We start from the raw sequence: 8,638 nt of genomic DNA, 5'->3' as shown, positions 1-8,638 counted from the left end.
CTGGGTGGTCTTGGAAAGCCAGTTGTTTTATTAATTAGGAACAGTCTGAAAAGACTAGTCTTGAAAATAATTTAAAAATATAAATTAAAGACAACAGTCTATGATATGTCAAGTTCTTACCCACTTTTAATAGACCAAATTGCATCCTTTTGCCGATGACTTAATTGAAGTGATCCACAAATGTAAGAATGCATTGTGACTGTATATTGCCAACAGATAGGAGTTCATTCCTGCCTCTTACTTATCCCAGTTTTCAAGGATGAAAAAGAATCATATGAATGCTATAGCACTGCACTGAAAATGAGGTAATTAATTCTACTGGAATCCAGATTTATTAGTTGGAGCCCAGTGCCAGTGCTACATACACTTTTTGGCTCAGAACACAGGCAGCAAGATGCTTGACTAACCTATAACTTAGACTTTAAATTTATCCCACCCGTGTAAAAGCAGGATTCATGAAGGCATGGTAATATGAGTTACCTGTTGAACCTGTTGATTTGAGACCCACAGAAAGTGTCTCTGTTATCCCCTTTTGAGAACATAGCATGTCTCCTTCCTAACAAGCAGTTATCAGCCTGTACTTGCAGTGTTTGCAGAATGCAGTCACTGATACTCAGGGTTTAAATCTAAATCTAAAGTAGTCTAATCTAAAGTAGTCTGCCACATCTGGGTTTCACGGCAACAGGATACAGCAGATTCATCAAAAATCAGGGCTGACATGCAGTGATATGTCTCTGTGTGATAAGTGATACGACAAAATATCTAGGTGACCAAAATAGAGTGCATTTATTTCTCTATATGGGAAACAAAGAAAGAGTATCTTCTGTTTTAACATCTTCTGATACTCTGAATTAATCCCCTGCGTAGTTTTGGAGAGGCCAATTAGTCTTTATCTGCATTGTGTTCCTTTCTAAAAAGTGAAGATGAGCTTTTCTTCTTTTGTTACACTGTTGTACTAAAATTTAAAAATAATAATGACATAGTATTACCAAAAGAAATTATACCACTCCGTGGTAGATACACATTTATTATTATTATTATTATTATTATAGAAGCAAACAGCCAAACAAACATTAAAACAAAAAAAAAACAAACAAAAACAAACAAACAACAACAAAAAAAAACAAAACACCATTACCAATCTGATTTCAGTTTTATACCTTAAATGCATCATTCCTCTGATGACAGAAGATGGGACTCAGTGGCTAAGGTATTCCTTAAAAACTTTTGTTTTAGAGGATATGATGTTTTTAATGTTAGGTACTGAGAAATCATTTTTAGGGCTATCAGGATAATTGGGTACATCTTACTAATAATGAGAATAAAAATATGGAATACAAATATATAATCCAAAAAGTCAGATCAGTGACTCTTCAGCGTGCTGTGGTCTGCAAATGACAGCACCCTGGCTGGTCAACATGTTTCTTTTGTGGCTGAAAAGATAGTGAAACAATATTTTTGAATTGTGTTTTTAATAATAACTGGATTAGCAGGGACATATTTCCATTAATGTTTCAGTATTGACCATGCAGCACAGATATACCTTATTTGAAATGATAAGTTAAGTGATAATGAAAAATGTAACATGAATAATCAACCACTAATTTACTTTCACCACTTATTGAAATATTTTTCCATCGTCTTCCTTATTGTCATTCCCCAATGTACTCCATTTTAAGCTGTCAAAATTACCTTGGAATACAGTTTTATATACAGACAAATCTGTAAAAAAGCAAGAGTGTCAGTGCACCACAAGGACTGGCTGCCATGAGTCTGCAAGATGGGAGCCAAGAGCATCCACAGGGCTAGTGGGACAATTTCTTCCTCAAGCAGCACCAGTAACGTCCAACAAGGGAGAAAGGGGGAGACCAGAATCATGACCACTGAAAACCTAGAACCTGGAAAAGATGATATTTAATTCTTAAAATACATTTTGGTGCAGAAAAAAAAAAAGACTAGGCAATTTGCTCTTGAAAAAGTTGGCTGAAGTTATTTCAATGCAATAGATAATGCCATGTACATTAACGTGATCTTTCACCCAAAAGGATCTTAAAAAAAGCAAATCTCATATTTAGATGAAAAGGTCTTGTCTCAGAATCACAGAATCATCTAGGTTGAAAGAGACCTCCAAGATCACCGAGTCCAACCTCTGACCTAACACCATCAAGTCCTCCACTATACCACATCACTAAGCTCTACATCTAAATGTCTTTTAAAGACCTCCGGGGAACTGAACCACTTCCCTGGGCAGCCCATTCCAATGCCTAACAACCCTTTCAGTAAAGAAGTTCTTCCTAATATCCAACCTAAACCTCCCCTGGCACAACTTCAGCCCATTCTCCCTCGTCGTGTCACCAGGCATGTGGGAGAACAGACCAACCCCCATCTCGCTACAGCCTCCTTTAAGGTACCTGTAGAGAGCAATAAGGTCGCCGCTGAGCCTCCTCTTCTCCAGGCTGAACAATCCCAGCTCCCTCAGCCGCTCCTCGTAAGACTTGTTCTCCAGACCCCTCACCAGCTTTGTTGCCCTTCTCTGGACTTGCTCGAGCACCTCCATGTCCTTCTTGTAGCAAGGGGCCCAAAACTGAACACAGTACTCGAGGTGCGGCCTCACCAGAGCCGAGTACAGGGGGACAATCACCTCCCTAGACCTGCTGGCCACACTGCTTCTTATGCAAGCCAGGATGCTGTTGGCCTTCTTGGCCACCTGCGCACACTGCTGGCTCATATTCAGCTGACTATCAACCAGTATTCCCAGGTCCTTCTCTGCCAGGCAGCTTTCTAACCACTCCTCTCCCAGCCTGTAGTGCTGCTTGGGGTTGTTGTGCCCCAGGATGCAGGACCCAGCACTTGGCCTTGCTGAACTTCATACAGTTGGCCTCATTGTTGTTCCCTTGGATTTTTTTTTTCTTTACACAATGACAAGTATTCAATTGTATCAATATCTATGCTGTTGTAAGGATAATTTACATGAGCTTAAGGATGCACAGGAAGAATATAGTCAATGCTAATAAGAAAATAATTACAATAACAACACAAATAATACACAGAATATAAATATCACACAAATCAACAGCACAACAAAGATCATTTTAAATGGTGATGATAAAAATGGTAACATTTCATTCCAATCTTATCTTGACGTTTAGAATATGGAAAAAAAAAAGGATGAAAATAAAGGTTAAAAATAAAAATATCATTGAATCATTGAATGTTTGGGGTTGGAAGGGACCTTAAATATCATCTAATTCCAACCCCCTTGCCATAGGCAGGGACATCTCTCACCATACCAGGTTGCCCAAAGCCCCATCCAACCTGGCCTTGAACACTTCCAGGAATGGGGGGGCACCTACAGCTTTTCTGGGCAACCTGTTCCAGTGCCTCACCACCCTCAGAGTAAAGAATTTCTTCCTTATATCTAATCTAAATGTACCCTTTAGTTTGAAACCATTATTCCTTGTCCTATCACTCCACTCTCTGACAAACAGTCCTTCCTCAGCTTTCCTGTGGGCCGCCTTAAGGTATTGGAAGACTGCCATAAGGTCTGCTTGGAGCCGTCCCTTCTCCAAGCTGAACAGCCCCAGCTCTCTCAGCCTGTCTTCATAGGAGAGGTGCTCCAGCCCTTTGATCATCTTCATGGTGTTCCTCTGGACTCATTCTAATAATTCCATGTCCTTCATGGGCTGGGGTCTCGCAAGAGCTGAATGCAACATTCCAGGTGGGGTCTTGTGAGAGCAGAGCAGATGGGGAGAATCTCTTCCCTCAACCTTCTGGCCATGTTTCTTTTCATGCAGCCCAGGATATGGTTGGCTCTCTGGGCTGCAAGCACACATTGCTGGCAGGATGAGTTCTATGTGATAAAGAATCAAAGAATCATAGAATTGTTAAGGTTGGAAAAGACCTCCAAGATCATCTGGTCCAACCATCCCCCTAGCTTCATATTACCCAGTAAAACAGGTCCCCAAGTACCACATCCAACCTTTCCTTAAACGCTACCAGGGACAGTGACTCTACCCCCTCCCTGTGCAACCTGTTCTAACCACTCTTTCTGAGAAGAAATTTCTCTTAATTTTCAACCTGAACCTCTCCTGTTGCAACTTGAGGTGATTCCCTCTGGTCCTATTGCTAGTTATCTGTGAGAAGAGGCTGCCTCCCAGCTCCTCACAACTTCCTTTCAGGTATTTGCACAAAGCCTTCCTCTTGTTCCATACCTAGATGTATTTCTCTAGCAAGAGAAAATAGCAATTTCTGCCACATACATATTTTTTCCTTGCAAAAATTATTTTCCTAGGGCTTTCAAATGGAGCAGAAAATAGGAATTCCATATGCTTTAAAGCAATGATCAATTTAAAATGACTCAACAACTTTGTGGTTCTCTTTTGTCTAATCCAAAAACTGTAAAATAAAAGAAAGACAAAAGAAAGGTGTGTCTATTTTTTTTCCCATCTGAGATGATAATTGAAGTTTGAAACACAAAGCTGTCACCTGAAAACTCACCTTCAGAAAGTATCTTGTCAATAGACTTACTGAAAACAGATTTATTTTTTTAAAAGAGTTTTTAAAGGAGTTTTAAACAATGTTCTAGTAAGATGTGGGAGGAGTAGCAATAGAATTATGAAATATCACAGAATCACAGAATCATAGAATGGCTGAGGTTGGAAGGGACCTCTGAAGATCATCTAGTCCAACCTCCCCCTGCGAAGCAGGATCACCTACAGCATGTTGCACAGGATGGCATCAAGGTGGGTTTTGAATATCTCTGGAGAAGGAGACTCCACAATGTCTCTGGGCAACCTGTTCCAGTGCTCTGTCACCCTCACAGTAAAGAAATGCCCCCTCCTATTCAGCCGGAACTTCCTGTGCTTCAGTTTGTGTCTGTTGCCTCTCATCCTCTCGCTGGGCACAACAGAAAAGAGACCAGCTCTGTCCTCTTGACACCCTCCCCTCAGATATTCATACACATTTATGAGATCTCCCCTCAGTCTTCTCTTTTCCAGGCTAAACAGGCCCAGTTCTCTCAGCCTGGCCTTGTACAGCAGGTACTCCGGTCCTCTAATCATTTTTGTAGCCTTCCTCTGGACTCGCTCCACTAGTTCTATGTCCCTCTTGTACTGGGGAGCCCAGAACTGGACACAGTACTCCAGGTGTGGCCTCACCAGGGCTGAGTAGAGAAGGAACACCTCCCTTGACCTGCTGGCAACACTCTTCTGAATGCAGCCCAGGATACCATTGGCTCCCCTTTTGATCACTCTTGGACTTCTCTTTGCCATGTCATCACTGCCACCATTAAAATCCAATAAGGGGTAATAATCAGAAGGACATACCAGGTGAGTGATTTTCTGAGCAATACCTCTTACCTGAGCCCCAGGGAGACAGCAGACATCCCTATGGGTTGGGTCTGGATGGCAAATCAGGCCATCCATTTCCTTCAGAAGGAAGTCCACTATGACTATAACACTTCTTTTTTTCTTGGTGGGAATTGTTGTGATGTGGTGTGTAGGTTGACTTGCCCTGGTTAACTGCCCCAATGTGGATGAACCTTTGTCCACATTGTCATTTCCTTGCCCGTCAAGTTCCAGATCCTCACATCTGTGAATATGATAATTCCTGTGAGACTGAGGCTGGAAAAAAAGTAGCAGAAAAATAATTTATGTAGCAATGATTTGCACATTTTCCTCATTTCTCATATGAAATGACATAACAACCAAAATATTTTTCATAAATGCGATAAATAAAAACAAACATATGTATGCTGGAATGTATGTAACAAACTCACTAGCTTTAATTTGACTTGTTAAATATCAGTGAAACTTAAAAAGATGTCTAGCTGAGCAAATATATCCTGAAGTATCATAAACAGACTTATGCAGGCTCAGATTTTCCTGAAGAGTTATGGTACAGGCATATGTGCAGTGTTAGTCTAGAAACAACCTGTGGAGCTTTATATCCACTCCCACCTTCATTTGCTACCTAATTGCCTCAGTGACTGACCTATTTTAAAATCAGATCTAGTTTAGCTATATAAGCATGGTAAAATTCAGCTTCCAATTTAGCCAGATGGAATTTGGCTAAAACACAACTGTCCACTGCATGTGAACCACGTGTCTAAACTTCCACTATAGGCAGTGGAAAGCAAGGCTGTGATTCAGATGCCTTCATGAAGGTGTCACCTGCCTTACCAGCTGCCTTCATATCTGGGACAAATGACTGAAGCTAACCAATATGTTGCAACAGAATATGTGCTGAATATGTCGATTTAACAAAGCACTATTTGACAACATTTAATTATGAACTTAACATGACTATACTTCTAACAGGTATGTCTGATAGGTGCTTAATGGTAGCTGAATCTCACAGTCTCTTTGATAAATCCTGTAAATTTGGATCATAATAGCCAAGACAAAAGACTTAATAAGGCTCTAACTGCCACATTAGGCAAAGTCAGGATTTGGCTTCTTTGTTTTAAGGAAAAAAAAAAGAAAAAAAAAAAAAAAAGGAACGAAGAAAGAGCTCCTTCTATAATATAGGACCTTTATTTATTTTATGTTTTCTTTGTAGTCAACAGGAAGAGAAAGCTATGTATTTGTTTCTAAAACTGTGCTGATTGGATTCAAAGAGCTCTATTAGCCAAGTCAAAGACATTTTTTACATCAAAACACAAAAATCAGACACATCCTGCAATTCTGGAGTTTCTGACTCAACCGTTACAGAATGTGTCCTGCAATGGATGCAATCCTTTGTTCAAAAGAGGGAACGAGATTCTTAACTTTCCTGTGAACAGGGCAGGTGGACGTGATTTAGCTGTCCTGGACAGTGTATAATATTCTATGGCATGGATCTTCCCCTGATCTGTACCAAGCTACTCAAAAGTCTGCTATGACTCAGTGCTCTGAGGAAAGGATTAAGTGTCTCAGTGGTATGCAGCCCACATAAGGTCTGGCCTTACTTTTCTGAAGTCAGGGATGCTTTCTGTCATTAACTTAAATGAGAGGAGTACTATAAGGAATTGGGCATTGGGCTCGGTGTTAGCTTCATTTTAAATACTGCAGTGCAAGCAAATATCTCAAATGAGGATTTATTTTAAATAAGCAGTCTGTCCCCCCACAAAATATTCCATTTATGTGCATTAAGGAGATATGCCCTTCATAAACAACACCTCAATCTTAAAAGGCAATAAGGAAAAAGTACCTTCATCAACAGTTCATCAGCTGGTGGCTTAACAGTAAAAAAGTACTTGTGCCTCCTTCTGCCTTTTAAGTCTTGGTATCCATTAATACAATTACATCACAGCATCAGGTAATTTAAGGAGGGTGAAGAAAGAGATAGGCCTCTTCTATTCCACCATTAGGATGCATTTTTGTCAATTTATTATAAAGCAGGGAACTGCTAGTTCACTTTTTCTGGGCATAACTCAGTACTCAATACTAAATAAATGCATGTCTCATTTTGTCCTTACATTCTTGACACAGAATAAAACAAAATCAGGTTGTTATGGTTTTCAGGGCAAGAATCTCACCTTTTGTTTGGCTGTTTATGTAGCATCTGAAACTGAATTTTGATCCTGACTGGGAGTTTTAAGGTCTTTAAAAATACTACATGAAATGTATTTTTTCATAAACCTTCATACACAAATGATTTATAACACAAAACTTAGCTGTGAAAAAAAAAAAAAAAGTTACACATTTTGTGGTGGTTTACCCTGATGGGCAGCTCAACTCAATCACAATAGCTTCCTCAGTCCCCCTCTTCAAAGGAAAGGGGTAGAAAATACAATGGAAAGGGCTCAAGGGTTGAGATAAGGACAGGGAGATCACTCACCAATTATCTTCATGGGCAAAACAGACATAGCACAGAGAGACTGATATAATTTAATACTAGTTAATAACAAGGTAGAGCAGTAAGAAACTAAAAGCAAACCAAAAACACGTTCTTCCACATGCACCCTCTTCTGCCTCCTCCCTCGGAGCAGCGCAGGGGAATGGGGGCTGCAGTCAGTCCCTAATGCTTCATCTCTGCTGCTCCTTCACGGTCCCTCCCTGCCCCTGCTCCCCGTGGGGTCCCTCCCACGGGATGCCGTCCTGCCCGAACTGAGCCTGCGGGGGCTGCCCACAGGCAGCAGCTCTTCAAGAACTGCTCCCACACGGCTCTGTACCACAGGGTCCATCCATCCCCCAGGAGCAAACTGCTCCAGCACGGGTCCCCCACGGGCGGCAGCTCCCCCCAGACCCCCTGCTCCTGCGTGGGCTCCTCTCCACGGGCTGCAGCTCCGGCCCGGGGCCTGCTCCTGCGGGGGCTCTCCATGGGCCGCAGCCTCCTCCAGGCCACATCCACCTGCTCCACCGGGGGCTCCTCCACGGGCTGCAGCGTGGAGATCTGCTCCGTGTGGGACCCATGGGCTGCAGGGGGACAGCCTGCTCCACCAGGGGCCTCTGCACAGGCCGCAGGGGAACTGCTGCTGCCTGCCTGGAGCACCTCCTGCCCTCCTGCTGCACTGACCTGGGGGGCTGCAGGGCTGCTTCTCACACCTCTCTCTGTTGTGCAGCAGTTTTTTTCCTTCCTTAAATCTGCTCTTACAGAGGCACAACCAGTGTCACTTCCTGGCTCGGCCTGGCCAGCAGCAGGAGGTGGCTCTGATCTG

General features: G+C 42.1%; 1 long non-coding RNA gene across 1 annotated transcript; it reads right to left on the bottom strand.

Annotated features, from left to right (window-relative positions):
• Positions 1 to 1,061: 1,061 nt before the first annotated feature.
• Positions 1,062 to 5,618, bottom strand: LOC136786892 (uncharacterized). The gene is made up of 3 exons (XR_010826439.1): positions 5,358 to 5,618; positions 2,412 to 3,850; positions 1,062 to 1,898 (listed from the first exon to the last, which is right to left on the bottom strand). It is a non-coding gene; the product is annotated as an uncharacterized lncRNA (long non-coding RNA).
• Between the last annotated feature and the right edge of the window lie 3,020 nt (positions 5,619 to 8,638).

The sequence above is a fragment of the Anser cygnoides genome, chromosome 1, assembly GCF_040182565.1.
Source record: "Anser cygnoides isolate HZ-2024a breed goose chromosome 1, Taihu_goose_T2T_genome, whole genome shotgun sequence".
Taxonomy (NCBI): Eukaryota; Metazoa; Chordata; class Aves; order Anseriformes; family Anatidae; genus Anser; species Anser cygnoides.
This window is presented reverse-complemented; position numbering and strand designations above follow the sequence as displayed.